The following is a 27,065-nucleotide window of genomic DNA, read 5'->3' as shown; positions in this document are numbered from 1 at the left end:
AGGTAAGCAGTTAAACATTTTGCAACATGCTGCTGTGGCAATGACATCCAGGTAAACAAAAAGTTCAACTAAGCACCCTTCATTTAAAAGAAGAAGCAGCCACTGGAGAATGCGGGCATCGATCCCGCTACCTCTCACATGCTAAGCGAGCGCTCTACCATTTGAGCTAATCCCCCACTTTCCCGCTCTCATCTTTTGTAATGGCACCCTGGGCATAAAGGGGTGCCATTACAAAATGGGTAATGTAATTATCACAAGCAGAGAAATACAGTTTTTCCACATTATTCATAACTTTAAAAGTATGCATCACATTCACATAAAACTTACATTTTTAGAATCAGCATACTCCAAATACAAACATACGTCAAAATCATACAAATTGGTCCAGTGGTTCAAAAGATAGATCGTAGTCCTTTGTGACCAAATGAAGCATGGCTTTTCTGCCCAAAACCAGTTCCACAGAGTCTTCTATCCTGGAGATAATTGGGAAGTAATCCAATTATCTCCAAGGACAGATGCAAAACTCCATTAAGCACATGGCAGTAAAAAGACAGTAAAATACACAAGGTTACATTTATTACATAAAATACAGACATGCAACATACAGTCTAAGCACCCTTCATTTAAAAGAAGAAGCAGCCACTGGAGAATGCGGGCATCGATCCCGCTACCTCTCACATGCTAAGCAAGCGCTCTACAATTTGAGCTAATCACCCACTTTTCCGCTCTCATCTTTTGTAATGGCACCCTGGGCATAAAGGGGTGCCATTACAAAATGGGTAATGTAATTATCACAAGCAGAGAAATACAGTTTTTCCACATTATTCATAACTTTAAAAGTATGCATCACATTCACATAAAACTTACATTTTTAGAATCAGCATACTCCAAATACAAACATACGTCAAAATCATACAAATTGGTCCAGTGGTTCAAAAGATAGATCGTAGTCCTTTGTGACCAAATGAAGCATGGCTTTTCTGCCCAAAACCAGTTCTACAGAGTCTTCTATCCTGGAGATAATTGGGAAGTAATCCAATTATCTCCAAGGACAGATGCAAAACTCCATTAAGCACATGGCAGTAAAAAGACAGTAAAATACACAAGGTTACATTTATTACATAAAATACAGACATGCAACATACAGTCCTCTGCTCTACAAGAGAGAAAAACACATGTCCTTCGAGCCAGAATTGAACCAGCGACCTAAGGATTGCTATCATATACCAACTACAGTCCTCCGCTCTACCAGCTGAGCTATCGAAGGTAATTCGTGAGTTCACTCAATGTCAAAGTAGGACATTTTTGAAGAATCAGGTAAGCAGTTAAACATTTTGCAACATGCTGCTGTGGCAATGACATCCAGGTAAACAAAAAGTTCAACTAAGCACCCTTCATTTAAAAGAAGAAGCAGCCACTGGAGAATGCGGGCATCGATCCCGCTACCTCTCACATGCTAAGCGAGCGCTCTACCATTTGAGCTAATCCCCCACTTTCCCGCTCTCATCTTTTGTAATGGCACCCTGGGCATAAAGGGGTGCCATTACAAAATGGGTAATGTAATTATCACAAGCAGAGAAATACAGTTTTTCCACATTATTCATAACTTTAAAAGTATGCATCACATTCACATAAAACTTACATTTTTAGAATCAGCATACTCCAAATACAAACATACGTCAAAATCATACAAATTGGTCCAGTGGTTCAAAAGATAGATCGTAGTCCTTTGTGACCAAATGAAGCATGGCTTTTCTGCCCAAAACCAGTTCCACAGAGTCTTCTATCCTGGAGATAATTGGGAAGTAATCCAATTATCTCCAAGGACAGATGCAAAACTCCATTAAGCACATGGCAGTAAAAAGACAGTAAAATACACAAGGTTACATTTATTACATAAAATACAGACATGCAACATACAGTCTAAGCACCCTTCATTTAAAAGAAGAAACAGCCACTGGAGAATGCGGGCATCGATCCCGCTACCTCTCACATGCTAAGCAAGCGCTCTACAATTTGAGCTAATCACCCACTTTTCCGCTCTCATCTTTTGTAATGGCACCCTGGGCATAAAGGGGTGCCATTACAAAATGGGTAATGTAATTATCACAAGCAGAGAAATACAGTTTTTCCACATTATTCATAACTTTAAAAGTATGCATCACATTCACATAAAACTTACATTTTTAGAATCAGCATACTCCAAATACAAACATACGTCAAAATCATACAAATTGGTCCAGTGGTTCAAAAGATAGATCGTAGTCCTTTGTGACCAAATGAAGCATGGCTTTTCTGCCCAAAACCAGTTCTACAGAGTCTTCTATCCTGGAGATAATTGGGAAGTAATCCAATTATCTCCAAGGACAGATGCAAAACTCCATTAAGCACATGGCAGTAAAAAGACAGTAAAATACACAAGGTTACATTTATTACATAAAATACAGACATGCAACATACAGTCCTCTGCTCTACAAGAGAGAAAAACACATGTCCTTCGAGCCAGAATTGAACCAGCGACCTAAGGATTGCTATCATATACCAACTACAGTCCTCCGCTCTACCAGCTGAGCTATCGAAGGTAATTCGTGAGTTCACTCAATGTCAAAGTAGGACATTTTTGAAGAATCAGGTAAGCAGTTAAACATTTTGCAACATGCTGCTGTGGCAATGACATCCAGGTAAACAAAAAGTTCAACTAAGCACCCTTCATTTAAAAGAAGAAGCAGCCACTGGAGAATGCGGGCATCGATCCCGCTACCTCTCACATGCTAAGCGAGCGCTCTACCATTTGAGCTAATCCCCCACTTTCCCGCTCTCATCTTTTGTAATGGCACCCTGGGCATAAAGGGGTGCCATTACAAAATGGGTAATGTAATTATCACAAGCAGAGAAATACAGTTTTTCCACATTATTCATAACTTTAAAAGTATGCATCACATTCACATAAAACTTACATTTTTAGAATCAGCATACTCCAAATACAAACATACGTCAAAATCATACAAATTGGTCCAGTGGTTCAAAAGATAGATCGTAGTCCTTTGTGACCAAATGAAGCATGGCTTTTCTGCCCAAAACCAGTTCCACAGAGTCTTCTATCCTGGAGATAATTGGGAAGTAATCCAATTATCTCCAAGGACAGATGCAAAACTCCATTAAGCACATGGCAGTAAAAAGACAGTAAAATACACAAGGTTACATTTATTACATAAAATACAGACATGCAACATACAGTCTAAGCACCCTTCATTTAAAAGAAGAAGCAGCCACTGGAGAATGCGGGCATCGATCCCGCTACCTCTCACATGCTAAGCAAGCGCTCTACAATTTGAGCTAATCACCCACTTTTCCGCTCTCATCTTTTGTAATGGCACCCTGGGCATAAAGGGGTGCCATTACAAAATGGGTAATGTAATTATCACAAGCAGAGAAATACAGTTTTTCCACATTATTCATAACTTTAAAAGTATGCATCACATTCACATAAAACTTACATTTTCAGAATCAGCATACTCCAAATACAAACATACGTCAAAATCATACAAATTGGTGCAGTGGTTCAAAAGATAGATCATAGTCCTTTGTGACCAAATGAAGCATGGCTTTTCTTCCCAAAACCAGTTCTACAGAGTCTTCTATCCTGGAGATAATTGGGAAGTAATCCAATTATCTCCAAGGACAGATGCAAAACTCCATTAAGCACATGGCAGTAAAAAGACAGTAAAATACACAAGGTTACATTTATTACATAAAATACAGACATGCAACATACAGTCCTCTGCTCTACAAGAGAGAAAAACACATGTCCTTCGAGCCAGAGACCTAAGGATTGCTATCATATACCAACTACAGTCCTCCGCTCTACCAGCTGAGCTATCGAAGGTAATTCGTGAGTTCACTCAATGTCAAAGTAGGACATTTTTGAAGAATCAGGTAAGCAGTTAAACATTTTGCAACATGCTGCTGTGGCAATGACATCCAGGTAAACAAAAAGTTCAACTAAGCACCCTTCATTTAAAAGAAGAAGCAGCCACTGGAGAATGCGGGCATCGATCCCGTTACCTCTCACATGCTAAGCGAGCACTCTACCATTTGAGCTAATCCCCCACTTTTCCGCTCTCATCTTTTGTAATGGCACCCTGGGCATAAAGGGGTGCCATTACAAAATGGGTAATGTAATTATCACAAGCAGAGAAATACAGTTTTTCCACATTATTCATAACTTTAAAAGTATGCATCACATTCACATAAAACTTACATTTTCAGAATCAGCATACTCCAAATACAAACATACGTCAAAATCATACAAATTGGTCCAGTGGTTCAAAAGATAGATCGTAGTCCTTTGTGACCAAATGAAGCATGGCTTTTCTGCCCAAAACCAGTTCTACAGAGTCTTCTATCCTGGAGATAATTGGGAAGTAATCCAATTATCTCCAAGGACAGATGCAAAACTCCATTAAGCACATGGCAGTAAAAAGACAGTAAAATACACAAGGTTACATTTATTACATAAAATACAGACATGCAACATACAGTCTAAGCACCCTTCATTTAAAAGAAGAAGCAGCCACTGGAGAATGCGGGCATCGATCCCGCTACCTCTCACATGCTAAGCGAGCACTCTACCATTTGAGCTAATCCCCCACTTTTCCGCTCTCATCTTTTGTAATGGCACTTGGGCATAAAGGGGTGCCATTACAAAATGGGTAATGTAATTATCACAAGCAGAGAAATACAGTTTTTCCACATTATTCATAACTTTAAAAGTATGCATCACATTCACATAAAACTTACATTTTCAGAATCAGCATACTCCAAATACAAACATACGTCAAAATCATACAAATTGGTCCAGTGGTTCAAAAGATAGATCGTAGTCCTTTGTGACCAAATGAAGCATGGCTTTTCTGCCCAAAACCAGTTCCACAGAGTCTTCTATCCTGGAGATAATTGGGAAGTAATCCAATTATCTCCAAGGACAGATGCAAAACTCCATTAAGCACATGGCAGTAAAAAGACAGTAAAATACACAAGGTTACATTTATTACATAAAATACAGACATGCAACATACAGTCTAAGCACCCTTCATTTAAAAGAAGAAGCAGCCACTGGAGAATGCGGGCATCGATCCCGCTACCTCTCACATGCTAAGCAAGCGCTCTACAATTTGAGCTAATCACCCACTTTTCCGCTCTCATCTTTTGTAATGGCACCCTGGGCATAAAGGGGTGCCATTACAAAATGGGTAATGTAATTATCACAAGCAGAGAAATACAGTTTTTCCACATTATTCATAACTTTAAAAGTATGCATCACATTCACATAAAACTTACATTTTTAGAATCAGCATACTCCAAATACAAACATACGTCAAAATCATACAAATTGGTCCAGTGGTTCAAAAGATAGATCGTAGTCCTTTGTGACCAAATGAAGCATGGCTTTTCTGCCCAAAACCAGTTCTACAGAGTCTTCTATCCTGGCGATAATTGGGAAGTAATCCAATTATCTCCAAGGACAGATGCAAAACTCCATTAAGCACATGGCAGTAAAAAGACAGTAAAATACACAAGGTTACATTTATTACATAAAATACAGACATGCAACATACAGTCTAAGCACCCTTCATTTAAAAGAAGAAGCAGCCACTGGAGAATGCGGGCATCGATCCCGCTACCTCTCACATGCTAAGCGAGCACTCTACCATTTGAGCTAATCCCCCACTTTTCCGCTCTCATCTTTTGTAATGGCACTTGGGCATAAAGGGGTGCCATTACAAAATGGGTAATGTAATTATCACAAGCAGAGAAATACAGTTTTTCCACATTATTCATAACTTTAAAAGTATGCATCACATTCACATAAAACTTACATTTTCAGAATCAGCATACTCCAAATACAAACATACGTCAAAATCATACAAATTGGTCCAGTGGTTCAAAAGATAGATCGTAGTCCTTTGTGACCAAATGAAGCATGGCTTTTCTGCCCAAAACCAGTTCCACAGAGTCTTCTATCCTGGAGATAATTGGGAAGTAATCCAATTATCTCCAAGGACAGATGCAAAACTCCATTAAGCACATGGCAGTAAAAAGACAGTAAAATACACAAGGTTACATTTATTACATAAAATACAGACATGCAACATACAGTCTAAGCACCCTTCATTTAAAAGAAGAAGCAGCCACTGGAGAATGCGGGCATCGATCCCGCTACCTCTCACATGCTAAGCAAGCGCTCTACAATTTGAGCTAATCACCCACTTTTCCGCTCTCATCTTTTGTAATGGCACCCTGGGCATAAAGGGGTGCCATTACAAAATGGGTAATGTAATTATCACAAGCAGAGAAATACAGTTTTTCCACATTATTCATAACTTTAAAAGTATGCATCACTTTCACATAAAACTTACATTTTTAGAATCAGCATACTCCAAATACAAACATACGTCAAAATCATACAAATTGGTCCAGTGGTTCAAAAGATAGATCGTAGTCCTTTGTGACCAAATGAAGCATGGCTTTTCTGCCCAAAACCAGTTCTACAGAGTCTTCTATCCTGGAGATAATTGGGAAGTAATCCAATTATCTCCAAGGACAGATGCAAAACTCCATTAAGCACATGGCAGTAAAAAGACAGTAAAATACACAAGGTTACATTTATTACATAAAATACAGACATGCAACATACAGTCCTCTGCTCTACAAGAGAGAAAAACACATGTCCTTCGAGCCAGAATTGAACCAGCGACCTAAGGATTGCTATCATATACCAACTACAGTCCTCCGCTCTACCAGCTGAGCTATCGAAGGTAATTCGTGAGTTCACTCAATGTCAAAGTAGGACATTTTTGAAGAATCAGGTAAGCAGTTAAACATTTTGCAACATGCTGCTGTGGCAATGACATCCAGGTAAACAAAAAGTTCAACTAAGCACCCTTCATTTAAAAGAAGAAGCAGCCACTGGAGAATGCGGGCATCGATCCCGCTACCTCTCACATGCTAAGCGAGCGCTCTACCATTTGAGCTAATCCCCCACTTTCCCGCTCTCATCTTTTGTAATGGCACCCTGGGCATAAAGGGGTGCCATTACAAAATGGGTAATGTAATTATCACAAGCAGAGAAATACAGTTTTTCCACATTATTCATAACTTTAAAAGTATGCATCACATTCACATAAAACTTACATTTTTAGAATCAGCATACTCCAAATACAAACATACGTCAAAATCATACAAATTGGTCCAGTGGTTCAAAAGATAGATCGTAGTCCTTTGTGACCAAATGAAGCATGGCTTTTCTGCCCAAAACCAGTTCCACAGAGTCTTCTATCCTGGAGATAATTGGGAAGTAATCCAATTATCTCCAAGGACAGATGCAAAACTCCATTAAGCACATGGCAGTAAAAAGACAGTAAAATACACAAGGTTACATTTATTACATAAAATACAGACATGCAACATACAGTCTAAGCACCCTTCATTTAAAAGAAGAAGCAGCCACTGGAGAATGCGGGCATCGATCCCGCTACCTCTCACATGCTAAGCAAGCGCTCTACAATTTGAGCTAATCACCCACTTTTCCGCTCTCATCTTTTGTAATGGCACCCTGGGCATAAAGGGGTGCCATTACAAAATGGGTAATGTAATTATCACAAGCAGAGAAATACAGTTTTTCCACATTATTCATAACTTTAAAAGTATGCATCACATTCACATAAAACTTACATTTTTAGAATCAGCATACTCCAAATACAAACATACGTCAAAATCATACAAATTGGTCCAGTGGTTCAAAAGATAGATCGTAGTCCTTTGTGACCAAATGAAGCATGGCTTTTCTGCCCAAAACCAGTTCTACAGAGTCTTCTATCCTGGAGATAATTGGGAAGTAATCCAATTATCTCCAAGGACAGATGCAAAACTCCATTAAGCACATGGCAGTAAAAAGACAGTAAAATACACAAGGTTACATTTATTACATAAAATACAGACATGCAACATACAGTCCTCTGCTCTACAAGAGAGAAAAACACATGTCCTTCGAGCCAGAATTGAACCAGCGACCTAAGGATTGCTATCATATACCAACTACAGTCCTCCGCTCTACCAGCTGAGCTATCGAAGGTAATTCGTGAGTTCACTCAATGTCAAAGTAGGACATTTTTGAAGAATCAGGTAAGCAGTTAAACATTTTGCAACATGCTGCTGTGGCAATGACATCCAGGTAAACAAAAAGTTCAACTAAGCACCCTTCATTTAAAAGAAGAAGCAGCCACTGGAGAATGCGGGCATCGATCCCGTTACCTCTCACATGCTAAGCGAGCACTCTACCATTTGAGCTAATCCCCCACTTTTCCGCTCTCATCTTTTGTAATGGCACCCTGGGCATAAAGGGGTGCCATTACAAAATGGGTAATGTAATTATCACAAGCAGAGAAATACAGTTTTTCCACATTATTCATAACTTTAAAAGTATGCATCACATTCACATAAAACTTACATTTTTAGAATCAGCATACTCCAAATACAAACATACGTCAAAATCATACAAATTGGTCCAGTGGTTCAAAAGATAGATCGTAGTCCTTTGTGACCAAATGAAGCATGGCTTTTCTGCCCAAAACCAGTTCTACAGAGTCTTCTATCCTGGAGATAATTGGGAAGTAATCCAATTATCTCCAAGGACAGATGCAAAACTCCATTAAGCACATGGCAGTAAAAAGACAGTAAAATACACAAGGTTACATTTATTACATAAAATACAGACATGCAACATACAGTCTAAGCACCCTTCATTTAAAAGAAGAAGCAGCCACTGGAGAATGCGGGCATCGATCCCGCTACCTCTCACATGCTAAGCGAGCACTCTACCATTTGAGCTAATCCCCCACTTTTCCGCTCTCATCTTTTGTAATGGCACTTGGGCATAAAGGGGTGCCATTACAAAATGGGTAATGTAATTATCACAAGCAGAGAAATACAGTTTTTCCACATTATTCATAACTTTAAAAGTATGCATCACATTCACATAAAACTTACATTTTCAGAATCAGCATACTCCAAATACAAACATACGTCAAAATCATACAAATTGGTCCAGTGGTTCAAAAGATAGATCGTAGTCCTTTGTGACCAAATGAAGCATGGCTTTTCTGCCCAAAACCAGTTCCACAGAGTCTTCTATCCTGGAGATAATTGGGAAGTAATCCAATTATCTCCAAGGACAGATGCAAAACTCCATTAAGCACATGGCAGTAAAAAGACAGTAAAATACACAAGGTTACATTTATTACATAAAATACAGACATGCAACATACAGTCTAAGCACCCTTCATTTAAAAGAAGAAGCAGCCACTGGAGAATGCGGGCATCGATCCCGCTACCTCTCACATGCTAAGCGAGCACTCTACCATTTGAGCTAATCCCCCACTTTTCCGCTCTCATCTTTTGTAATGGCACTTGGGCATAAAGGGGTGCCATTACAAAATGGGTAATGTAATTATCACAAGCAGAGAAATACAGTTTTTCCACATTATTCATAACTTTAAAAGTATGCATCACATTCACATAAAACTTACATTTTCAGAATCAGCATACTCCAAATACAAACATACGTCAAAATCATACAAATTGGTCCAGTGGTTCAAAAGATAGATCATAGTCCTTTGTGACCAAATGAAGCATGGCTTTTCTGCCCAAAACCAGTTCCACAGAGTCTTCTATCCTGGAGATAATTGGGAAGTAATCCAATTATCTCCAAGGACAGATGCAAAACTCCATTAAGCACATGGCAGTAAAAAGACAGTAAAATACACAAGGTTACATTTATTACATAAAATACAGACATGCAACATACAGTCTAAGCACCCTTCATTTAAAAGAAGAGGCAGCCACTGGAGAATGCGGGCATCGATCCCGCTACCTCTCACATGCTAAGCGAGCACTCTACCATTTGAGCTAATCCCCCACTTTTCCGCTCTCATCTTTTGTAATGGCACCCTGGGCATAAAGAGGTGCCATTACAAAATGGGTAATGTAATTATCACAAGCAGAGAAATACAGTTTTTCCACATTATTCATAACTTTAAAAGTATGCATCACATTCACATAAAACTTACATTTTCAGAATCAGCATACTCCAAATACAAACATACGTCAAAATCATACAAATTGGTCCAGTGGTTCAAAAGATAGATCATAGTCCTTTGTGACCAAATGAAGCATGGCTTTTCTGCCCAAAACCAGTTCCACAGAGTCTTCTATCCTGGAGATAATTGGGAAGTAATCCAATTATCTCCAAGGACAGATGCAAAACTCCATTAAGCACATGGCAGTAAAAAGACAGTAAAATACACAAGGTTACATTTATTACATAAAATACAGACATGCAACATACAGTCCTCTGCTCTACAAGAGAGAAAAACACATGTCCTTCGAGCCGGAATTGAACCAGCGACCTAAGGATTGCTATCATATACCAACTACAGTCCTCCGCTCTACCAGCTGAGCTATCGAAGGTAATTCGTGAGTTCACTCAATGTCAAAGTAGGACATTTTTGAAGAATCAGGTAAGCAGTTAAACATTTTGCAACATGCTGCTGTGGCAATGACATCCAGGTAAACAAAAAGTTCAACTAAGCACCCTTCATTTAAAAGAAGAAGCAGCCACTGGAGAATGCGGGCATCGATCCCGCTACCTCTCACATGCTAAGCGAGCGCTCTACCATTTGAGCTAATCCCCCACTTTTCCGCTCTCATCTTTTGTAATGGCACCCTGGGCATAAAGGGGTGCCATTACAAAATGGGTAATGTAATTATCACAAGCAGAGAAATACAGTTTTTCCACATTATTCATAACTTTAAAAGTATGCATCACATTCACATAAAACTTACATTTTTAGAATCAGCATACTCCAAATACAAACATACGTCAAAATCATACAAATTGGTCCAGTGGTTCAAAAGATAGATCATAGTCCTTTGTGACCAAATGAAGCATGGCTTTTCTGCCCAAAACCAGTTCCACAGAGTCTTCTATCCTGGAGATAATTGGGAAGTAATCCAATTATCTCCAAGGACAGATGCAAAACTCCATTAAGCACATGGCAGTAAAAAGACAGTAAAATACACAAGGTTACATTTATTACATAAAATACAGACATGCAACATACAGTCTAAGCACCCTTCATTTAAAAGAAGAGGCAGCCACTGGAGAATGCGGGCATCGATCCCGCTACCTCTCACATGCTAAGCGAGCACTCTACCATTTGAGCTAATCCCCCACTTTTCCGCTCTCATCTTTTGTAATGGCACCCTGGGCATAAAGAGGTGCCATTACAAAATGGGTAATGTAATTATCACAAGCAGAGAAATACAGTTTTTCCACATTATTCATAACTTTAAAAGTATGCATCACATTCACATAAAACTTACATTTTCAGAATCAGCATACTCCAAATACAAACATACGTCAAAATCATACAAATTGGTCCAGTGGTTCAAAAGATAGATCATAGTCCTTTGTGACCAAATGAAGCATGGCTTTTCTGCCCAAAACCAGTTCCACAGAGTCTTCTATCCTGGAGATAATTGGGAAGTAATCCAATTATCTCCAAGGACAGATGCAAAACTCCATTAAGCACATGGCAGTAAAAAGACAGTAAAATACACAAGGTTACATTTATTACATAAAATACAGACATGCAACATACAGTCTAAGCACCCTTCATTTAAAAGAAGAAGCAGCCACTGGAGAATGCGGGCATCGATCCCGCTACCTCTCACATGCTAAGCAAGCGCTCTACAATTTGAGCTAATCACCCACTTTTCCGCTCTCATCTTTTGTAATGGCACCCTGGGCATAAAGGGGTGCCATTACAAAATGGGTAATGTAATTATCACAAGCAGAGAAATACAGTTTTTCCACATTATTCATAACTTTAAAAGTATGCATCACATTCACATAAAACTTACATTTTCAGAATCAGCATACTCCAAATACAAACATACGTCAAAATCATACAAATTGGTCCAGTGGTTCAAAAGATAGATCATAGTCCTTTGTGACCAAATGAAGCATGGCTTTTCTGCCCAAAACCAGTTCCACAGAGTCTTCTATCCTGGAGATAATTGGGAAGTAATCCAATTATCTCCAAGGACAGATGCAAAACTCCATTAAGCACATGGCAGTAAAAAGACAGTAAAATACACAAGGTTACATTTATTACATAAAATACAGACATGCAACATACAGTCTAAGCACCCTTCATTTAAAAGAAGAAGCAGCCACTGGAGAATGCGGGCATCGATCCCGCTACCTCTCACATGCTAAGCGAGCACTCTACCATTTGAGCTAATCCCCCACTTTTCCGCTCTCATCTTTTGTAATGGCACTTGGGCATAAAGGGGTGCCATTACAAAATGGGTAATGTAATTATCACAAGCAGAGAAATACAGTTTTTCCACATTATTCATAACTTTAAAAGTATGCATCACATTCACATAAAACTTACATTTTCAGAATCAGCATACTCCAAATACAAACATACGTCAAAATCATACAAATTGGTGCAGTGGTTCAAAAGATAGATCATAGTCCTTTGTGACCAAATGAAGCATGGCTTTTCTGCCCAAAACCAGTTCCACAGAGTCTTCTATCCTGGAGATAATTGGGAAGTAATCCAATTATCTCCAAGGACAGATGCAAAACTCCATTAAGCACATGGCAGTAAAAAGACAGTAAAATACACAAGGTTACATTTATTACATAAAATACAGACATGCAACATACAGTCTAAGCACCCTTCATTTAAAAGAAGAGGCAGCCACTGGAGAATGCGGGCATCGATCCCGCTACCTCTCACATGCTAAGCGAGCACTCTACCATTTGAGCTAATCCCCCACTTTTCCGCTCTCATCTTTTGTAATGGCACCCTGGGCATAAAGAGGTGCCATTACAAAATGGGTAATGTAATTATCACAAGCAGAGAAATACAGTTTTTCCACATTATTCATAACTTTAAAAGTATGCATCACATTCACATAAAACTTACATTTTTAGAATCAGCATACTCCAAATACAAACATACGTCAAAATCATACAAATTGGTCCAGTGGTTCAAAAGATAGATCGTAGTCCTTTGTGACCAAATGAAGCATGGCTTTTCTGCCCAAAACCAGTTCCACAGAGTCTTCTATCCTGGAGATAATTGGGAAGTAATCCAATTATCTCCAAGGACAGATGCAAAACTCCATTAAGCACATGGCAGTAAAAAGACAGTAAAATACACAAGGTTACATTTATTACATAAAATACAGACATGCAACATACAGTCCTCTGCTCTACAAGAGAGAAAAACACATGTCCTTCGAGCCGGAATTGAACCAGCGACCTAAGGATTGCTATCATATACCAACTACAGTCCTCCGCTCTACCAGCTGAGCTATCGAAGGTAATTTGTGAGTTCACTCAATGTCAAAGTAGGACATTTTTGAAGAATCAGGTAAGCAGTTAAACATTTTGCAACATGCTGCTGTGGCAATGACATCCAGGTAAACAAAAAGTTCAACTAAGCACCCTTCATTTAAAAGAAGAAGCAGCCACTGGAGAATGCGGGCATCGATCCCGCTACCTCTCACATGCTAAGCGAGCGCTCTACCATTTGAGCTAATCCCCCACTTTCCCGCTCTCATCTTTTGTAATGGCACCCTGGGCATAAAGGGGTGCCATTACAAAATGGGTAATGTAATTATCACAAGCAGAGAAATACAGTTTTTCCACATTATTCATAACTTTAAAAGTATGCATCACATTCACATAAAACTTACATTTTTAGAATCAGCATACTCCAAATACAAACATACGTCAAAATCATACAAATTGGTCCAGTGGTTCAAAAGATAGATCGTAGTCCTTTGTGACCAAATGAAGCATGGCTTTTCTGCCCAAAACCAGTTCCACAGAGTCTTCTATCCTGGAGATAATTGGGAAGTAATCCAATTATCTCCAAGGACAGATGCAAAACTCCATTAAGCACATGGCAGTAAAAAGACAGTAAAATACACAAGGTTACATTTATTACATAAAATACAGACATGCAACATACAGTCTAAGCACCCTTCATTTAAAAGAAGAAGCAGCCACTGGAGAATGCGGGCATCGATCCCGCTACCTCTCACATGCTAAGCAAGCGCTCTACAATTTGAGCTAATCACCCACTTTTCCGCTCTCATCTTTTGTAATGGCACCCTGGGCATAAAGGGGTGCCATTACAAAATGGGTAATGTAATTATCACAAGCAGAGAAATACAGTTTTTCCACATTATTCATAACTTTAAAAGTATGCATCACATTCACATAAAACTTACATTTTCAGAATCAGCATACTCCAAATACAAACATACGTCAAAATCATTCAAATTGGTCCAGTGGTTCAAAAGATAGATCGTAGTCCTTTGTGACCAAATGAAGCATGGCTTTTCTGCCCAAAACCAGTTCCACAGAGTCTTCTATCCTGGAGATAATTGGGAAGTAATCCAATTATCTCCAAGGACAGATGCAAAACTCCATTAAGCACATGGCAGTAAAAAGACAGTAAAATACACAAGGTTACATTTATTACATAAAATACAGACATGCAACATACAGTCTAAGCACCCTTCATTTAAAAGAAGAAGCAGCCACTGGAGAATGCGGGCATCGATCCCGCTACCTCTCACATGCTAAGCGAGCACTCTACCATTTGAGCTAATCCCCCACTTTTCCGCTCTCATCTTTTGTAATGGCACTTGGGCATAAAGGGGAGCCATTACAAAATGGGTAATGTAATTATCACAAGCAGAGAAATACAGTTTTTCCACATTATTCATAACTTTAAAAGTATGCATCACATTCACATAAAACTTACATTTTCAGAATCAGCATACTCCAAATACAAACATACATCAAAATCATACAAATTGGTCCAGTGGTTCAAAAGATAGATCATAGTCCTTTGTGACCAAATGAAGCATGGCTTTTCTGCCCAAAACCAGTATCACAGAGTCTTCTATCCTGGAGATAATTGGGAAGTAATCCAATTATCTCCAAGGACAGATGCAAAACTCCATTAAGCACATGGCAGTAAAAAGACAGTAAAATACACAAGGTTACATTTATTACATAAAATACAGACATGCAACATACAGTCTAAGCACCCTTCATTTAAAAGAAGAGGCAGCCACTGGAGAATGCGGGCATCGATCCCGCTACCTCTCACATGCTAAGCGAGCACTCTACCATTTGAGCTAATCCCCCACTTTTCCGCTCTCATCTTTTGTAATGGCACCCTGGGCATAAAGAGGTGCCATTACAAAATGGGTAATGTAATTATCACAAGCAGAGAAATACAGTTTTTCCACATTATTCATAACTTTAAAAGTATGCATCACATTCACATAAAACTTACATTTTCAGAATCAGCATACTCCAAATACAAACATACGTCAAAATCATACAAATTGGTCCAGTGGTTCAAAAGATAGATCATAGTCCTTTGTGACCAAATGAAGCATGGCTTTTCTGCCCAAAACCAGTTCCACAGAGTCTTCTATCCTGGAGATAATTGGGAAGTAATCCAATTATCTCCAAGGACAGATGCAAAACTCCATTAAGCACATGGCAGTAAAAAGACAGTAAAATACAAAAGGTTACATTTATTACATAAAATACAGACATGCAACATACAGTCTAAGCACCCTTCATTTAAAAGAAGAGGCAGCCACTGGAGAATGCGGGCATCGATCCCGCTACCTCTCACATGCTAAGCGAGCACTCTACCATTTGAGCTAATCCCCCACTTTTCCGCTCTCATCTTTTGTAATGGCACCCTGGGCATAAAGAGGTGCCATTACAAAATGGGTAATGTAATTATCACAAGCAGAGAAATACAGTTTTTCCACATTATTCATAACTTTAAAAGTATGCATCACATTCACATAAAACTTACATTTTCAGAATCAGCATACTCCAAATACAAACATACGTCAAAATCATACAAATTGGTCCAGTGGTTCAAAAGATAGATCATAGTCCTTTGTGACCAAATGAAGCATGGCTTTTCTGCCCAAAACCAGTTCCACAGAGTCTTCTATCCTGGAGATAATTGGGAAGTAATCCAATTATCTCCAAGGACAGATGCAAAACTCCATTAAGCACATGGCAGTAAAAAGACAGTAAAATACACAAGGTTACATTTATTACATAAAATACAGACATGCAACATACAGTCTAAGCACCCTTCATTTAAAAGAAGAGGCAGCCACTGGAGAATGCGGGCATCGATCCCGCTACCTCTCACATGCTAAGCGAGCACTCTACCATTTGAGCTAATCCCCCACTTTTCCGCTCTCATCTTTTGTAATGGCACCCTGGGCATAAAGAGGTGCCATTACAAAATGGGTAATGTAATTATCACAAGCAGAGAAATACAGTTTTTCCACATTATTCATAACTTTAAAAGTATGCATCACATTCACATAAAACTTACATTTTCAGAATCAGCATACTCCAAATACAAACATACGTCAAAATCATACAAATTGGTCCAGTGGTTCAAAAGATAGATCATAGTCCTTTGTGACCAAATGAAGCATGGCTTTTCTGCCCAAAACCAGTTCCACAGAGTCTTCTATCCTGGAGATAATTGGGAAGTAATCCAATTATCTCCAAGGACAGATGCAAAACTCCATTAAGCACATGGCAGTAAAAAGACAGTAAAATACAAAAGGTTACATTTATTACATAAAATACAGACATGCAACATACAGTCTAAGCACCCTTCATTTAAAAGAAGAGGCAGCCACTGGAGAATGCGGGCATCGATCCCGCTACCTCTCACATGCTAAGCGAGCACTCTACCATTTGAGCTAATCGCCCACTTTTCCGCTCTCATCTTTTGTAATGGCACCCTGGGCATAAAGAGGTGCCATTACAAAATGGGTAATGTAATTATCACAAGCAGAGAAATACAGTTTTTCCACATTATTCATAACTTTAAAAGTATGCATCACATTCACATAAAACTTACATTTTCAGAATCAGCATACTCCAAATACAAACATACGTCAAAATCATACAAATTGGTCCAGTGGTTCAAAAGATAGATCATAGTCCTTTGTGACCAAATGAAGCATGGCTTTTCTGCCCAAAACCAGTTCCACAGAGTCTTCTATCCTGGAGATAATTGTGAAGTAATCCAATTATCTCCAAGGACAGATGCAAAACTCCATTAAGCACATGGCAGTAAAAAGACAGTAAAATACACAAGGTTACATTTATTACATAAAATACAGACATGCAACATACAGTCTAAGCACCCTTCATTTAAAAGAAGAAGCAGCCACTGGAGAATGCGGGCATCGATCCCGCTACCTCTCACATGCTAAGCAAGCGCTCTACAATTTGAGCTAATCACCCACTTTTCCGCTCTCATCTTTTGTAATGGCACCCTGGGCATAAAGGGGTGCCATTACAAAATGGGTAATGTAATTATCACAAGCAGAGAAATACAGTTTTTCCACATTATTCATAACTTTAAAAGTATGCATCACATTCACATAAAACTTACATTTTCAGAATCAGCATACTCCAAATACAAACATACGTCAAAATCATACAAATTGGTCCAGTGGTTCAAAAGATAGATCATAGTCCTTTGTGACCAAATGAAGCATGGCTTTTCTGCCCAAAACCAGTTCCACAGAGTCTTCTATCCTGGAGATAATTGGGAAGTAATCCAATTATCTCCAAGGACAGATGCAAAACTCCATTAAGCACATGGCAGTAAAAAGACAGTAAAATACACAAGGTTACATTTATTACATAAAATACAGACATGCAACATACAGTCTAAGCACCCTTCATTTAAAAGAAGAAGCAGCCACTGGAGAATGCGGGCATCGATCCCGCTACCTCTCACATGCTAAGCAAGCGCTCTACAATTTGAGCTAATCACCCACTTTTCCGCTCTCATCTTTTGTAATGGCACCCTGGGCATAAAGGGGTGCCATTACAAAATGGGTAATGTAATTATCACAAGCAGAGAAATACAGTTTTTCCACATTATTCATAACTTTAAAAGTATGCATCACATTCACATAAAACTTACATTTTCAGAATCAGCATACTCCAAATACAAACATACGTCAAAATCATACAAATTGGTCCAGTGGTTCAAAAGATAGATCATAGTCCTTTGTGACCAAATGAAGCATGGCTTTTCTGCCCAAAACCAGTTCCACAGAGTCTTCTATCCTGGAGATAATTGGGAAGTAATCCAATTATCTCCAAGGACAGATGCAAAACTCCATTAAGCACATGGCAGTAAAAAGACAGTAAAATACACAAGGTTACATTTATTACATAAAATACAGACATGCAACATACAGTCTAAGCACCCTTCATTTAAAAGAAGAGGCAGCCACTGGAGAATGCGGGCATCGATCCCGCTACCTCTCACATGCTAAGCGAGCACTCTACCATTTGAGCTAATCCCCCACTTTTCCGCTCTCATCTTTTGTAATGGCACCCTGGGCATAAAGAGGTGCCATTACAAAATGGGTAATGTAATTATCACAAGCAGAGAAATACAGTTTTTCCACATTATTCATAACTTTAAAAGTATGCATCACATTCACATAAAACTTACATTTTCAGAATCAGCATACTCCAAATACAAACATACGTCAAAATCATACAAATTGGTCCAGTGGTTCAAAAGATAGATCATAGTCCTTTGTGACCAAATGAAGCATGGCTTTTCTGCCCAAAACCAGTTCCACAGAGTCTTCTATCCTGGAGATAATTGGGAAGTAATCCAATTATCTCCAAGGACAGATGCAAAACTCCATTAAGCACATGGCAGTAAAAAGACAGTAAAATACACAAGGTTACATTTATTACATAAAATACAGACATGCAACATACAGTCTAAGCACCCTTCATTTAAAAGAAGAGGCAGCCACTGGAGAATGCGGGCATCGATCCCGCTACCTCTCACATGCTAAGCGAGCACTCTACCATTTGAGCTAATCCCCCACTTTTCCGCTCTCATCTTTTGTAATGGCACCCTGGGCATAAAGAGGTGCCATTACAAAATGGGTAATGTAATTATCACAAGCAGAGAAATACAGTTTTTCCACATTATTCATAACTTTAAAAGTATGCATCACATTCACATAAAACTTACATTTTCAGAATCAGCATACTCCAAATACAAACATACGTCAAAATCATACAAATTGGTCCAGTGGTTCAAAAGATAGATCATAGTCCTTTGTGACCAAATGAAGCATGGCTTTTCTGCCCAAAACCAGTTCCACAGAGTCTTCTATCCTGGAGATAATTGGGAAGTAATCCAATTATCTCCAAGGACAGATGCAAAACTCCATTAAGCACATGGCAGTAAAAAGACAGTAAAATACACAAGGTTACATTTATTACATAAAATACAGACATGCAACATACAGTCTAAGCACCCTTCATTTAAAAGAAGAGGCAGCCACTGGAGAATGCAGGCATCGATCCCGCTACCTCTCACATGCTAAGCGAGCACTCTACCATTTGAGCTAATCCCCCACTTTTCCGCTCTCATCTTTTGTAATGGCACCCTGGGCATAAAGAGGTGCCATTACAAAATGGGTAATGTAATTATCACAAGCAGAGAAATACAGTTTTTCCACATTATTCATAACTTTAAAAGTATGCATCACATTCACATAAAACTTACATTTTCAGAATCAGCATACTCCCAATACAAACATACGTCAAAATCATACAAATTGGTCCAGTGGTTCAAAAGATAGATCATAGTCCTTTGTGACCAAATGAAGCATGGCTTTTCTGCCCAAAACCAGTTCCACAGAGTCTTCTATCCTGGATATAATTGGGAAGTAATCCAATTATCTCCAAGGACAGATGCAAAACTCCATTAAGCACATGGCAGTAAAAAGACAGTAAAATACACAAGGTTACATTTATTACATAAAATACAGACATGCAACATACAGTCCTCTGCTCTACAAGAGAGAAAAACACATGTCCTTCGAGCCAGAATTGAACCAGCGACCTAAGGATTGCTATCATATACCAACTACAGTCCTCCGCTCTACCAGCTGAGCTATCGAAGGTAATTCGTGAGTTCACTCAATGTCAAAGTAGGACATTTTTGAAGAATCAGGTAAGCAGTTAAACATTTTGCAACATGCTGCTGTGGCAATGACATCCAGGTAAACAAAAAGTTCAACTAAGCACCCTTCATTTAAAAGAAGAAGCAGCCACTGGAGAATGCGGGCATCGATCCCGCTACCTCTCACATGCTAAGCGAGCGCTCTACCATTTGAGCTAATCCCCCACTTTTCCGCTCTCATCTTTTGTAATGGCACCCTGGGCATAAAGGGGTGCCATTACAAAATGGGTAATGTAATTATCACAAGCAGAGAAATACAGTTTTTCCACATTATTCATAACTTTAAAAGTATGCATCACATTCACATAAAACTTACATTTTCAGAATCAGCATACTCCAAATACAAACATACGTCAAAATCATACAAATTGGTGCAGTGGTTCAAAAGATAGATCATAGTCCTTTGTGACCAAATGAAGCATGGCTTTTCTGCCCAAAACCAGTTCTACAGAGTCTTCTATCCTGGAGATAATTGGGAAGTAATCCAATTATCTCCAAGGACAGATGCAAAACTCCATTAAGCACATGGCAGTAAAAAGACAGTAAAATACACAAGGTTACATTTATTACATAAAATACAGACATGCAACATACAGTCCTCTGCTCTACAAGAGAGAAAAACAAATGTCCTTCGAGACAGAATTGAACCAGCGACCTAAGGATTGCTGTCATATACCAACTACAGTCCTCCGCTCTACCAGCTGAGCTATCGAAGGTAATTTGTGAGTTCACTCAATGTCAAAGTAGGAAATTTTTTAAGAATCAGGTAAGCAGTTAAACATTTTGCAACATGCTGCTGTGGCAATGACATCCAGGTAAACAAAAAGTTCAACTAAGCACCCTTCATTTAAAAGAAGAAGCATCAATCCTGCTACCTCTCACATGCTAAGCGAGCGCTCTACCATTTGAGCGAATCCCCCACTTTTCCGCTCTCATCTTTTGTAATGGCACCCTGGGCATAAAGGGGTGCCATTACAAAATGGGTGATGTAATTATCACAAGTAGAGAAATACAGTTTTTCCACATTATTCATAACTTTAAAAGTATGCACCACATTCACATAAAACTTACATTTTCAGAATCAACATACTCCAAATACAAACATACGTCAAAATCATACAAATTGGTCCAGTGGTTCAAAAGATAGATCGTAGTCCTTTGTGACGAAATGAAGCATGGCTTTTCTGCCCAAAACCAGTTCCACAGAGTCTTCTATCCTGGAGATAATTGGGAAGTAATCCAATTATCTCCAAAGACAGATGCAAAACTCCATTAAGCACATGGCAGTAAAAAGACAGTAAAATACACAAGGTTACATTTATTACATAAAATACAGACATGCAACATACAGTCCTCTGCTCTACAAGAGAGAAAAACACATGTCCTTCGAGCCAGAATTGAACCAGCGACCTAAGGATTGCTATCAAATACCAACTACAGTCCTCCGCTCTACCAGCTGAGCTATCAAAGGTAATTTGAGAGTTAACTCAATGTCAAAGTAGGAAATTTTTGAAGAATTAGGTAAGCAGTTAAACATTTTGCAACATGCTGCTGTGGCAATGACATCCAGGTAAACAAAAGTCCAACTAAGCACCCTTCATTTAAAAGAAGAAGCATCAATTCCTTTCACATGCTAAGCGAGCGCTCTACCATTTGAGCTAATCCCCCACTTTTCCGCTCTCATCTTTTGTAATGGCACCCTACAAAATGGGTAATGTAATTATCACAAGTAGAGAAATACAGTTTTTCCACATTATTCATAACTTTAAAAGTATGCACCACATTCACATAAAACTTACATTTTCAGAATCAACATACTCCAAATACAAACATACGTCAAAATCATACAAATTGGTCCAGTGGTTCAAAAGATAGATCGTAGTCCTATGTGACGAAATGAAGCATGGCTTTTCTGCCCAAAACCAGTTCCACAGAGTCTTCTATCCTGGAGATAATTGGGAAGTAATCCAATTATCTCCAAGGACAGATGAAAAACTCCATTAAGCACATGGCAGTAAAAAGACAGTAAAAAGACAGTAAAATACACAAGGTTACATTTATTACATAAAATACAGACATGCAACATACAGTCCTCTGCTCTACAAGAGAGAAAAACACATGTCCTTCGAGCCAGAATTGAACCAGCGACCTAAGGATTGCTATCATATACCAACTACAGTCCTCCGCTCTACCAGCTGAGCTATCGAGGGTAATTTGTGAGTTCACTCAATGTCAAAGTAGGAAATTTTTTAAGAATCAGGTAAGCAGTTAACCATTTTGCAACATGCTGCTGTGGCAATGACATCCAGGTAAAAAAAAAGTTCAACTAAGCACCCTTCATTTAAAAGAAGAAGCAGCCACTGGAGAATGCGGGCATCGATCCCGCTACCTCTCACATGCTAAGCGAGCGCTCTACCATTTGAGCTAATCCCCCACTTTTCCGCGCGCATCTTTTGTAATGGCACCCTGGGCATAAAGGGGTGCCATTACAAAATGGGTAATGTAATTATCACAAGCAGAGAAATACAGTTTTTCCACATTATTCATAACTTTAAAAGTATGCATCACATTCACATAAAACTTACATTTTCAGAATCAGCATACTCCAAATACAAACATACGTCAAAATCATACAAATTGGTCCAGTGGTTCAAAAGATAGATCGTAGTCCTTTGTGACCAAATGAAGCATGACTTTTCTGCCCAAAACCAGTTCCACAGAGTCTTCTATCCTGGAGATAATTGGGAAGTAATCCAATTATCTCCAAGGACAGATGCAAAACTCCATTAAGCACATGGCAGTAAAAAGACAGTAAAATACACAAGGTTACATTTATTACATAAAATACAGACATGCAACATACAGTCCTCTGCTCTACAAGAGAGAAAAACACATGTCCTTCGAGCCAGAATTGAACCAGCGACCTAAGGATTGCTATCATATACCAACTACAGTCCTCCGCTCTACCAGCTGAGCTATCGAAGGTAATTTGTGAGTTCACTCAATGTCAAAGTAGGAAATTTTTTAAGAATCAGGTAAGCAGTTAAACATTTTGCAACATGCTGCTGTGGCAATGACATCCAGGTAAACAAAAAGTTCAACTAAGCACCCTTCATTTAAAAGAAGAAGCATCAATCCTGCTACCTCTCACATGCTAAGCGAGCGCTCTACCATTTGAGCGAATCCCCCACTTTTCCGCTCTCATCTTTTGTAATGGCACCCTGGGCATAAAGGGGTGCCATTACAAAATGGGTAATGTAATTATCACAAGTAGAGAAATACAGTTTTTCCACATTATTCATAACTTTAAAAGTATGCACCACATTCACATAAAACTTACATTTTCAGAATCAACATACTCCAAATACAAACATACGTCAAAATCATACAAATTGGTCCAGTGGTTCAAAAGATAGATCGTAGTCCTTTGTGACGAAATGAAGCATGGCTTTTCTGCCCAAAACCAGTTCCACAGAGTCTTCTATCCTGGAGGTAATTGGGAAGTAATCCAATTATCTCCAAGGACAGATGAAAAACTCCATTAAGCACATGGCAGTAAAAAGACAGTAAAAAGACAGTAAAATACACAAGGTTACATTTATTACATAAAATACAGACATGCAACATACAGTCCTCTGCTCTACAAGAGAGAAAAACACATGTCCTTCGAGCCGGAATTGAACCAGCGACCTAAGGATTACTATCATATACCAACTACTGTCCTCCGCACTACCAGCTGAGCTATCAAAGGTAATTTGTGAGTTCACTCAATGTCAAAGTAGGAAATTTTTGAAGAATCAGGTAAGCAGTTAAACATTTTGCAACATGCTGCTGTGGCAATGACATCCAGGTAAACAAAAAGTTCAACTAAGCACCCTTCATTTAAAAGAAGAAGCATCAATCCTGCTACCTCTCACATGCTAAGCGAGCGCTCTACCATTTGAGCGAATCCCCCACTTTTCCGCTCTCATCTTTTGTAATGGCACCCTGGGCATAAAGGGGTGCCATTACAAAATGGGTAATGTAATTATCACAAGTAGAGAAATACAGTTTTTCCACATTATTCATAACTTTAAAAGTATGCACCACATTCACATAAAACTTACATTTTCAGAATCAATATACTCCAAATACAAACATACGTCAAAATCATACAAATTGGTCCAGTGGTTCAAAAGATAGATCGTAGTCCTTTGTGACGAAATGAAGCATGGCTTTTCTGCCCAAAACCAGTTCCACAGAGTCTTCTATCCTGGAGATAATTGGGAAGTAATCCAATTATCTCCAAAGACAGATGCAAAACTCCATTAAGCACATGGCAGTAAAAAGACAGTAAAATACACAAGGTTACATTTATTACATAAAATACAGACATGCAACATACAGTCCTCTGCTCAAAAAGAGAGAAAAACACATGTCCTTCGAGCCAGAATTGACCCAGCGACCTAAGGATTGCTATCAAATACCAACTACAGTCCTCCGCTCTACCAGCTGAGCTATCGAAGGTAATTTGAGAGTTTGTAATGGCACCCTACAAAATGGGTAATGTAATTATCACAAGTAGAGAAATACAGTTTTTCCACATTATTCATAACTTTAAAAGTATGCACCACATTCACATAAAACTTACATTTTCAGAATCAACATACTCCAAATACAAACATACGTCAAAATCATACAAATTGGTCCAGTGGTTCAAAAGATAGATCGTAGTCCTTTGTGACGAAATGAAGCATGGCTTTTCTGCCCAAAACCAGTTCCACAGAGTCTTCTATCCTGGAGATAATTGGGAAGTAATCCAATTATCTCCAAGGACAGATGAAAAACTCCATTAAGCACATGGCAGTAAAAAGACAGTAAAAAGACAGTAAAATACACAAGGTTACATTTATTACATAAAATACAGACATGCAACATACAGTCCTCTGCTCTACAAGAGAGAAAAACACATGTCCTTCGAGCCGGAATTGAACCAGCGACCTAAGAATTGCTATCATATACCAACTACAGTCCTCTGCTCTACCAGCTGAGCTATCGAAGGTAAGTTGTGAGTTCACTCAATGTCAAAGTAGGACATTTTTGAAGAATCAGGTAAGCAGTTAATCATTTTGCAACATGCTGCTGTGGCAATGACATCCAGGTAAACAAAAAGTCCAACTAAGCACCCTTCATTTAAAAGAAGAAGCATCAATTCCGCTACCTCTCACATGCTAAGCGAGCGCTCTACCATTTGAGCTAATCCCCCACTTTTCCGCTCTCATCTTTTGTAATGGCACCCTACAAAATGGGTAATGTAATTATCACAAGTAGAGAAATACAGTTTTTCAACATTATTCATAACTTTAAAAGTATGCACCACATTCACATAAAACTTACATTTTCAGAATCAACATACTCCAAATACAAACATAAGTCATCTCCAAAGACAGATGCAAAACTCCATTAAGCACATGGCAGTAAAAAGACAGTAAAATACACAAGGTTACATTTATTACATAAAATACAGACATGCAACATACAGTCCTCTGCTCTACAAGAGAGAAAAACACATGTCCTTCGAGCCAGAATTGAACCAGCGACCTAAGGATTGCTATCAAATACCAACTACAGTCCTCCGCTCTACCAGCTGAGCTATCGAAGGTAATTTGAGAGTTAACTCAATGTCAAAGTAGGAAATTTTTGAAGAATTAGGTAAGCAGTTAAACATTTTGCAACATGCTGCTGTGGCAATGACATCCAGGTAAACAAAAATTCCAACTAAGCACCCTTCATTTAAAAGAAGAAGCATCAATTCCTCTCACATGCTAAGCGAGCGCTCTACCATTTGAGCTAATCCCCCACTTTTCCGCTCTCATCTTTTGTAATGGCACCCTACAAAATGGGTAATGTAATTATCACAAGTAGAGAAATACAGTTTTTCCACATTATTCATAACTTTAAAAGTATGCACCACATTCACATAAAACTTACATTTTCAAAATCAACATACTCCAAATACAAACATACGTCAAAATCATACAAATTGGTCCAGTGGTTCAAAAGATAGATCGTAGTCCTTTGTGACGAAATGAAGCATGGCTTTTCTGCCCAAAACCAGTTCCACAGAGTCTTCTATCCTGGAGATAATTGGGAAGTAATCCAATTATCTCCAAGGACAGATGAAAAACTCCATTAAGCACATGGCAGTAAAAAGACAGTAAAAAGACAGTAAAATACACAAGGTTACATTTATTACATAAAATACAGACATGCAACATACAGTCCTCTGCTCTACAAGAGAGAAAAACACATGTCCTGCGAGCCAGAATTGAACCAGCGACCTAAGGATTGCTATCATATACCAACTACAGTCCTCCGCTCTACCAGCTGAGCTATCGAAGGTAATTTGTGAGTTCACTCAATGTCAAAGTAGGAAATTTTTTAAGAATCAGGTAAGCAGTTAAACATTTTGCAACATGCTGCTGTGGCAATGACATCCAGGTAAACAAAAAGTTCAACTAAGCACCCTTCATTTAAAAGAAGAAGTATCAATCCTGCTACCTCTCACATGCTAAGCGAGCGCTCTACCATTTGAGCTAATCCCCCACTTTTCCGCTCGCATCTTTTGTAATGGCACCCTGGGCATAAAGGGGTGCCATTACAAAATGGGTAATGTAATTATCACAAGCAGAGAAATACAGTTTTTCCACATTATTCATAACTTTAAAAGTATGCATCACATTCACATAAAACTTACATTTTCAGAATCAGCATACTCCAAATACAAACATACGTCAAAATCATACAAATTGGTCCAGTGGTTCAAAAGATAGATCGTAGTCCTTTGTGACC

The 27,065-nt window shown here is 38.7% G+C and overlaps 2 non-coding genes across 2 annotated transcripts; both read right to left on the bottom strand.

Moving 5' to 3' along the window:
• Positions 1–10,438: 10,438 nt before the first annotated feature.
• On the bottom strand, positions 10,439–10,527 carry TRNAY-GUA (transfer RNA tyrosine (anticodon GUA)). Its single transcript is given in 2 exon segments — positions 10,439–10,474; positions 10,491–10,527. It is a non-coding gene; the product is annotated as a tRNA-Tyr (tRNA).
• Positions 10,528–13,372: 2,845 nt separating this feature from the next.
• On the bottom strand, positions 13,373–13,461 carry TRNAY-GUA (transfer RNA tyrosine (anticodon GUA)). Its single transcript is given in 2 exon segments — positions 13,373–13,408; positions 13,425–13,461. It is a non-coding gene; the product is annotated as a tRNA-Tyr (tRNA).
• Between the last annotated feature and the right edge of the window lie 13,604 nt (positions 13,462–27,065).

This window comes from Pelobates fuscus, chromosome 4, assembly GCF_036172605.1.
Source record: "Pelobates fuscus isolate aPelFus1 chromosome 4, aPelFus1.pri, whole genome shotgun sequence".
Classification (NCBI taxonomy): domain Eukaryota; kingdom Metazoa; phylum Chordata; class Amphibia; order Anura; family Pelobatidae; genus Pelobates; species Pelobates fuscus.
Note: the sequence above shows the minus strand (reverse complement) of the source record. Positions and strands in the feature narration are given on the sequence as shown.